The following is a 10,646-nucleotide window of genomic DNA, read 5'->3' on the forward strand; positions in this document are numbered from 1 at the left end:
GTGACTTGCACCTAAAAGCTAATAAGATCCAGCTTGTTACTCAAGAACTGAAGTCGAATGACACCAATCATGGACTCATTTTATGAACGTTAACGTAATGCTCGGGATTTTCATTTTCAACAGTCATGTTATCAGAAGGAATTGTCGGTTTTGATATAATTTGATTGCTTGAATCCATACTTCTTTGAGAACAAAAGAATGTTGGTTCAGCCGAGAATTACTGTTAGGTCCTGTAAGAGTTGTTAACAGCAGTTATTTATGTATTCCAAGGACATAATTGTAGATCCTGCTTACAGCAGGATGAAAGCCGTCTGCTATATACTTCCACAGTGTCTGCAGACCTCTAATAAAAAGAGATGTTTTCTAAGAAATTAATCTCAGGAAGAGGAGGTATTGAATGGCCCAGATGGAGCCCAGATCTCATTCCTAGAAATAATTTTTTGTGTGTATACGAGGGTGGATTGATAAGTTTCCGGCCTAACCAAGAGATGACGCCACTAGGCCTACCTTGAGGTGACATTCTATAGTACCATCCTTGGATAGCTTGTAGCTATAGTTTCAGCCCGATCTCCTTGCTAGTGTAGGTTTGACAGCACGCTGAACAAGACGCCTCTGTGGTTTTCGTAAAAATGGAAAAGCAGGAAAATCGTGCTGTCATCAAATACTTTTATTTGAAGGGGTTAACGCCGAAGGAAATTAAAAAAGAGATGGACTCAACACTGGGGACATCCTCCCCGTCATATTCAACCGTTAAGCAGTGGGTTTCCGAGTTTAAAAAGGGTCGTGTGAGCACCTCTGATGGGCCTCGCTCAGGACGCCCCGTTGAGGTCACAACTCCAGATATGATCGAAAAAATTCATCAAATAGTGCTGGGAGACCGCAGATTGAAAGTGCGTGAGATAGCTGAGACCTGTAAGATGTCATATGAACGTGTGCAACATATTTTGCACCAACATTTGCATATGGAAAAGCTCTGTGCAAGATGGGTGCCGCGTTTGCTAACAGTCGACCAAAAATTGATTCGAAAAAACATTTCTACCGCAAATTTGTCATTGTATAAGCGTAATCCAAGCGAATTTTTGCGTCGATTCGTAACCGTTGACGAAACGTGGGTCCACCACTACACTCCTGAAACCAAAGAACAGTCTAAACAGTGGATTGGACCAGGGGAACCAACTCCAAAGAAGGCAAAAACAATTTTTTCGGCGAACAAGGTTATGGCTACTGTTTTTTGGGATGCAAGAGGTATTATATACATTGATTACCTTGCAAAGGGTAATACTATCACTGGTCAATACTACGCAGACTTATTGCAACGTTTGAGCCACGAGGTGAAAATTAAACGACCTCATCTGGCGAAGAAAAAAATCTTGTTTCATCACGATAACGCACCAGCGCACACGTCAATCGTTGCGACGGCTAAAATCAACGATCTAAAGTTTGAATTGATGCCGCACCCTCCTTACTCTCCAGACCTAGCCCCGAGTGACTATTTTCTGTTCCCTAATCTCAAAAAATGGCTTGGCGGTAAGAGATTTGCGGACAATGAAGAAGTAATCGAAGCTGTAAATGGTTATTTTGAGGAGCTTGACGAATCAGTCTATAGAGATGGCATTAATAGACTGGAACACCGCTATGAGAAATGTATCAGCCTTGGAGGAGATTATGTTGAGAAATAAAAAAAAAAAATTTTTAAAAACCTTGTTTTTCTTGGTCAGGCCGGAAACTTATCAATCCACCCTCGTATATGAAATCCAAAGTCTATGAAGATAATGTAATTACATTAGACTAGCTAAAGCAAAACATTGTGGGGAAATCAACGCCTTTCCAAATGCAAGTTATTATCGTCTTTTGAGAAGTTGGGATTCCGATTTCAAGAAGCCGATGGACGTCACTTAGATAACTTAGTAAGCATACAAATTTCTATTGTTTATAGTTTCCAGTTATATCTTATATTAGTTAAAAAATGTGTACATTTTGTAGTTTTTTTTATACATTCAAGATGCGCATAACAGTTAAGGCCCACCCTGTACAAGCTTTTATCGATTGCTTATAGATTGAATGCTGTATAAATGATTTATAATATGGTGTTGATCGTTTTACTTAATTTTGTTTAAGAGAAATTATTTCGGGAAACCCCTAAATGTCTTGATATTATAAACGAAGATTTATGTCAATCTTTCAAATTCTGACTCGGAAGACTAAGCAAAGTTTTGGCTTCTGTAAATAAAGGAAGTTGAATGGAACATAAAAGACGCACGTTTTATTGACGCTGTCAGCTCGTTTTTATGATCTTTAACGAAATATTAATACATTTTCAGTTCATAAAATTTTACATAAGAAAAATTATAAAATCTTACCTTTTCTAACTCGAATATTTTTTGTTTCTCTGAAATAGGTACACAATATATAGTTTCCAAACCTTTTAATTCGAATTTCTCCATTTTTTTAACTCAAGTTTTTCTTGAAGTGCGAGGTTTTACATTATCTTTTTAATTCTATTGATTTGCTTCAGAAAAATCAGCCGCATCAAATCAATTACTTTGAAGTGAAACTCATACATCCATAAATTTTCGCTCAACATTATATGGTCGAAAACAGTAAAAAAGGTGGCTGGGATAAGATTACGATAGGAAAAGACAATACGAACGAAATACTTATACTGTCTACCATCTTGAGAAAAGGATTATTTCGAAATAAAAAAAGTTTGACGGCAAAGCAAAAATTTTCTCTAACTCAAACCCGGTAGCATAAGGAAATTAAAATTAAAAAGGGTTTTGAATGTTCGAAATGTTTTTGACTTTTGTTTGCTAGTTGCGCTTTAAAAATGTTCAAAGAGGGACACTAATAAAAAGTGCGCGTTAGTTTTTGTAAAATATCAAGTAACGTCCGTATAAAATATAAACTCGTTATCATTCAAAAGTCACCTTTGAACTGTATTTCCATTCTCTTTGAGTGAATCACGACGACCCATTTTTGCAGATTCATACGGTTGTCGCTGTGAAGGGGTTAACAGAGCGAATGAATTATTTTGTGTGAGTACAGAAAATATTTGCCTTCTCAGCTTTGAGTTCGCTTTTCGTCGTTTTTCCTCTGTTCAAAGGGATTTACTTGCATCCGAAGGCAGGGGATACTTCGGCGGGTGTATATTCATGTATGTACTATATAAATGTATGTGCGTCTGTATGCGGAGTAGTAGGTATTATATGTATAGGTACGTTTGCATAATAAGTACGCCTATTCAGCGTCAACAAAACGCTGCAGATTACAAACCGTGATAAATTCAAGAGTCACGTGCATTACCGGGTTCAACGGTTGGTCCATCAATTTGTGTCTCGTTTTTACAAAGTTTACGTCCTACACTTGCCTGGTCTAGTGTCATCAAAAAAAAAGTACGAGAGGTTGATATTGAGGACTGGCGATAGACCTACCCCTGTAGAGGTAGTAACACCAGAAACGTCAATCCAGCTTTTCAACAAATATACTTAGGTTACATAATCCATTATTTATTCTATACAATACGAATAATTAGAAAAATCTGGTATTGTCTAATAAGTAAATAAAGAAATGGGGAAAACTTACTCACAGAGCACTTACATAATTAATTGTTGTGTTACAACCACAAACAATAGATTAATAGTTTTTCAACGGTTGATCTAAATAAATTCATGGATTGGTGTGGATGAATGCCCCAGGCGGTAATCGATACCGGTGGCACCTTTAACTAATTATGGTTATCGAGAACCGACAACAGTATGATTTGAGACGAGTAAAGAGCGACAAAGGAACTTACGGGAAGTTTCCGGAAACTATACGGAATATGCGATAATCGTCAAAATAAGCGACCCGCATCCGACGGAATATGGGCGGGTTTTTATTCATTTTTTTATTGATCATTCGGTCAATACTGAAGATAAAATTAATGAGTGCAATTTGGAATTCAATTTTTTAAATTTACATATAACTCGGAAACGAAAGAAAATTCGGATAAAGTCACTCTGAACTTTTCTCTAGAGAATCTAATCTAACACTAGAAAAAATCCATTCTTTTTATTTCCTTTGCATATAATTATTTTATGGGTGAAGATAGATGTATTATAGGTATACTTATATTTATAGGGCTGAAATATGAGGAAANGTAAAGTTGCAAAAATCTTACGTTTATGAATAAAGAAAGAGAAAGCTATTCGGAAACTTTAAAGCTTACAAGTATTTAACGCACAAATTGAATAATAAATTAATGACTAAAAAAATCAGATTAAGTTGATAATAAACAACTGAAATCAATAGTTATAAAGTAAACGCATAGTTTCCATATTTTAATAATAAAGCCTGTAGTTTGAACAATTCCAAATATCAGTTGAGCAGTGAAGGATTTTATTATTAATTAGATCAGCAAACTAACGTTTCATTTTATGTTTAAAGGCTTTATCACGATAAATTATTCTATTACAATTTATAATAATGCGAAATCGGAAAACTAACTTATAAATATTCAAAAACAACGTGGTAACATGATAACGTTCACATACTAAAATGTGTATTTCTAATATTTGATTGTAAACTATAGGTTTGTCAAACTGGGACAAACAGCTAAAAAACCCTTCATTTTTAAGTTTAAACCTCGGATATTTAATACCAAAAAATTAGTTGCAAAAAAAAAATTGATTTTGTTTATACAAGACTGTAACAAACTTTTTCATTAGAAATCTATGTACAGTACGTTTGGTAAGAGCGTCACCAAGACAACTTACGGCACAAGATCAACAAGTAGGCTAGGAAATTTAGTTTACGTTTTAAGTGTATTCGTTTGTTAATTTTATTCATACGATCCATTCATAATAATTCCCAATAATTTTCTTTTAGTGTCAGCCACCAAAAATTTTATTTGTAAAATTCTGTAGCTTTATTTAATCCAGGTATCGAAAATGGTTCATGATGAAACAAATCGGTCTGTCCCATGAATCTTTAATTATACGGAGTTCACATCTATTTTGAGATAAAACAATACAACTTAAAAGAACATATTAGCTTACCTACTTACAAGTATGTTGGTATTTGTAAAAAACTAAAACAAAAGATATACAATTATTTGCATTCATGATATTAAGGTACCATTGGTATTTAACAAGTAAAGTAAGTTACTGTTGTTATTAATTACTTAGTTCTGCTTTACATGTCCTTTTGTTGTATTGCGTATAATAGTCTGTAAAATCTGGTGTTGTAATTTATTGTTCTGCCATCTGTCCAACAGCGTGGTTCGCTTGAAAACTGGGTGTAAACTCTACCCATATGTTTCATTTATTTCCAGTGCAATTTGCCTGCTTTTAGAGCAAGTTGGACGAAAGTTTCAAATGCAGTTCAAATGTTAAATCTTACAATCCGATTAAACGTTTATCTACGTACATTATTTTACATTAACTGTATACAGTTTATCACTATTTTTTATGAATATTTTTGTTGTAGTTAAATCATTTTTTATGTAGATATTATACTATCATCATCATCATAAGATCGTCAGTTCTAAGACTGGTAGGACACGCAGCTCCACTCCTTTCTATCCTGAGCTAATCTTCGCATTTCCCTAAAACTAGAACATCCCACATCCTTAACTATTTGTGAGCAATAATCTAATCTAGGTCTACCTCTACTCCTCTTAACTCTTGTTTCTGCCTCTAATATAGCTCTGATTTAACCATTATGCCTGAGAAGGTGACCTACCAACCTATCTCCCCTATTTTTTTATTGACTTCCATAGAGTCCTCTGTTCATCATCATCATTAGCCTGTAACACCACATTTCGAACGCTTCTGACGTTTTCTATTCCGCTGAGCCAACTGTCCATGTTTCGCACTCGTATAGCGCCGCGATCTAAACATACACCTTTAAGAAAGTTTTTAGAATTTCTAAATTAGCCGTTCGCGAGCATAGAAGGGACTATTGTTTATTGAAGGCGACTCGACCCTGCGCTATCCTCTGCTTTATATTTCTACTACTCCTTCCGTCCTGATTTATCTGACTTATCCTAGATACCTAAAATCAGCCACTTCTTCTAATTTTTCGTCTCCTACCTTTATATTCGCACTTTCCTTACTTTTTCTTCCCTTGCATACCAGTATTTTTGTTTGACTTTTATTTTATTTCATACAGTCCTGTTATGTCAATACCGCTCTCATTTTATTTAAAGCTATCTCTGACTCGTACTTACTAGATGCCTAATACTGCTATATCATCTGCAAATCTAAGCATATTAATCTTTTGTCTCTGTACATCTATCCCTACAGTTGTACTGTCTTTAATGATGTTGATCGCGTCTCCGATGTGTAGATTAAAAAGTAGCGGTGACAGTATGCATTCCTGTCTGACTCCTTTTCTAATATTTACTTCTTAATTATACGTTGCAGCTCCAGCTCTTCTATTTCTGTAACTCATCCCTACATTTTTAAGTATATTTAACATCTTTTGTCCCTTTTAACATTGTCACAAGCTTATATTATACTGTACACTGATAATTATTAATCAAACATATCACATTTTTAAATCTTTAACATCGAAATGTATTTCTTAACGGTAAACAACAAATTCTGAAATATTAGATTTATTATCAACCTTTAGTTTTGTGGTAATTGGAGAAAAATATATGGTACCCGGTGAGTTATTTTCAACAAGCGACGGTCATATTTGAAATAATTTCCCGAACGGCGAGGTTACTGGTCAGTGAATACGCGCGAAAGGTGAATAGGAAATGAGGATATGGAATAAATTAGTAACTGAAAGGCTCATTTCATAAAAGCCAACAAAAGCCTTATTGACTGTCGCGTATTAATTGTACATTGTATAAACAGCAGTGTAATTAATGTTGTACATATTAAACATTTCAATCAAATCGAATTTAATGATCGGCGCCGTAACAAAATTTACTATTTGTTTAGTTTGATGCGATCATCGGCTACCAAAACAGGCAATGGTAATTAAATAAATTTGAGCTTGTCCTAAAATGTACGTTTCACAATTAAAATGCAAATTAATTCGTGTATGTTGGTGTGTGTATTTGTACGTGTATATGTATTGTGAAATTATGCAAATCATTATTAAATTATTTATTCTATTTGTTTCAATTACGTTGTTAAAGTCATTCGGAGGATCGTTATAACTCGTAAATGTTTTTTTCCACACCATGAATTAACTCGGTCCGTTCCAAAATCTATGAATACTTAATTTTTTCATTTAGAACGGGTTTGTCAAATTTGAGCAGCGTGACTAATTTAAAAAAAATAAAAACGAATTATGTCGAATAAGGTTTATTATTTAAAAAAACCGGTCAAGTGCGAGTCGAAATCGCACACGAATGGTTCCGTACTATTATCTATGTAATATAACTTAATATTCTGTGAATATTTCAAACGCCTATTCGTTGCCGTTATCAATATCGAGCAAAAACTAGCAAATAATGGCATAGAAATACATCATCTGTAAAAATTTCAACTGTCTATGTGTCGCTGTTCATAAGATAAAATTTTCGCCACCTTCCTCCGTCCGACCTGTAGAGCCTGGTGACAGACGGACGGACGGACAGCGGAGTCTTAGTAATAGGATCCCTTTTTTACCCTTTGGGTACGGAACCCTAAAAATGAGCGAAGAATTACAATTCGTTTTTAGTCTTTTTTTTTTCGTTTTTGTAAAAGAGGGGAAATCTTTGAAAGACATCTAATCGTGGGTACAAGTGGGTAGTGTATTCCCTCTGAGGAGAGCCTACCAACTACAACCCCTATGTTCTTCAGGCCGTTCTAAAAATCATCAATATGAGTTTAGTTTAACTGTAAAGTGTGTGAAAAATCTATCTAATAAAATTTAATCGCAACGTTAAGCGTTACTCCAATGGAAGATATTACATTCTCTATCAACAAGAAGATCTTTCAAATACATTCATGATACAAATTATCTTTTTTTTTTTATTGAAAATGTTTTCGTGTTTATGAAGCTATCCGCGAATTATTATTAGATATTCATAGTCGATTGTAACGGAGCATTTCGTGTGTATGAATAGATTATTATTATAAATGCAAATTGGAGCGAGTTATTGTTTCTCGTTTCGATATGATTGCCTCTGTTTATACGGCGGTTACAATTTGTATTTACCTTGCAAACGAAATGTAACGCGTGCAGTTAAGCAATGGTTTCTAGTTTGATTGATATTCTAACCCCACGGCCTTTTGAATCTTAATCAAGTATCTACCTGAATATCAACCAACCAATTCGTTTGAAGCCAGTAAATATATATGTCTAATAATCTCTCTGCATGTTACGATGTGAATTAGATTATTAAATGTTATTTTATTTAATAGATCACCTACCCAATCTGAGAAATCTTGCATTTTTTAAAACTACTAGGCAGCTAACAAAATGGCGGTATTAGGTACAACAGTTAACTGAACATTTAGACAACAGGCTAAAGGATATTTCAATAATTTGTATGAATAAATATGTTAAATTAACATTTTTAGTAAGTACCCAAAAAGATACGACACTATATATATATGAAACACTTTGACATTTGATAGTGGTTAATATCAAATATTTATGTGAAAATTCACTTTTCAATCTTTTACCCATTAGAAACTACCATAGGTTAATGAGGGAAAATTTGTTGCTGTTGTCACACCCTCGCCGGGGATCAAACCCGGGACCTTCTGACTTTACGCACCAATGCTCTGATCACTAAGCTACGAGAAATGACAACAGCAACAACCACAAACCGTACTTATTAGGTCATAGATTTATCGAATTAACCAATATTAAATGTCAAAGAGTTTCATATATATAGTATTACTATAGTTACATTAGTTTGTCGTTATTGCTGTTGTCATCTTTCGTAGCTTCGTGGTTATTGGCGCGTAAAGTCAAAGGTCCCGGGTTTGATTCCCGGCGAGGGTGTAACAACAGCAACAAATTTTCGTTCATTAACCTAAGGTAGTTTGTAGTGGGTAAAAGATTGAAAAATGAATTTTCACTTAATATTAGATACACGACAACACTTGACCTCAAAATAAGGGGTTAAAATGGACGCTGTATAAATCTAGGAATTTAAAATAAAGATTCGAAGAATGATTTCATAAAAAGTTACAGAATTAACGATGCAATTATGTAGAAGGTAATAAATAAAAAGTTAATTGGATTGTTAAAATAATTTACATCCTTTTAACAACAAGTGCTATTATCTACCTAAATATTAATAAATTAAGCGAGAGCACTTTGCGAACAAATAAGCATCAGATAAAACATTATTATTTTATTTCGTGGTTCAGGAGCTGCAAAAACCCATGCATCAAAGTTTAACCTGTGAGTTATGTGGTCTAAACATGCAAAGAGGGCTTCGTAGGTACGAAAGTGCAATGCTCGCAAAATATTCTTTAATTTACTTATAATTAGGTGTTGTTTAATTCTCTAGATTTATCGAACAAAATGATAAATAGGTGCGTGCACATACGTTTCAGTTATTAATTTTTCTTTTATTCTTTTCTACTAAATTACGTTTGAATTTGTTTAGCCGACAGGATGTTCGGTAACATTATAAAGTGCTTCTTTTTCTGTTGCACTTTATTGTATTTGTTATTAATCATAATTAATTTAAATTACACATAAAATAATAGTTTCTTGAATTCAGTGCTGTACATAAAGACAGGGTAGACCTTAACTGTGTTGGCGGTTTGTTAATAGATACGGTAGGAGAGGGTGTCATTAAACGAACGGAGGGCGCGTTTTATGTTCGTGAATATTATGCAAAAAAATTCGGCGAATGTATAGCGAAGCGTATGTGCCGAAGTAAGCATGGTTTACGAGACATAAGGGATACCAAATACAAACTCTATTTGTAAGTGGATCAACAGTGACAATAATGCGTAGGTGAATCCATTAGGCAAAATCCTCAACAATCAACTCGAAACAGAAGCCAAGCTTTAAGCATCAAGAGGACAACTTTAAGAAGGATTTTACACAGTGACTTGCACCTAAAAGCTAATAAGATCCAGCTTGTTACTCAAGAACTGAAGTCGAATGACACCAATCATGGACTCATTTTATGAACGTTAACGTAATGCTCGGGATTTTCATTTTCAACAGTCATGTTATCAGAAGGAATTGTCGGTTTTGATATAATTTGATTGCTTGAATCCATACTTCTTTGAGAACAAAAGAATGTTGGTTCAGCCGAGAATTACTGTTAGGTCCTGTAAGAGTTGTTAACAGCAGTTATTTATGTATTCCAAGGACATAATTGTAGATCCTGCTTACAGCAGGATGAAAGCCGTCTGCTATATACTTCCACAGTGTCTGCAGACCTCTAATAAAAAGAGATGTTTTCTAAGAAATTAATCTCAGGAAGAGGAGGTATTGAATGGCCCAGATGGAGCCCAGATCTCATTCCTAGAAATAATTTTTTGTGTGTATACGAGGGTGGATTGATAAGTTTCCGGCCTAACCAAGAGATGACGCCACTAGGCCTACCTTGAGGTGACATTCTATAGTACCATCCTTGGATAGCTTGTAGCTATAGTTTCAGCCCGATCTCCTTGCTAGTGTAGGTTTGACAGCACGCTGAACAAGACGCCTCTGTGGTTTTCGTAAAAATGGAAAAGCAGGAAAATCGT

This window comes from Agrilus planipennis, unplaced genomic scaffold (genome assembly GCF_000699045.2).
Source record: "Agrilus planipennis isolate EAB-ADULT unplaced genomic scaffold, Apla_2.0 scaffold65, whole genome shotgun sequence".
NCBI lineage: Eukaryota > Metazoa > Arthropoda > Insecta > Coleoptera > Buprestidae > Agrilus > Agrilus planipennis.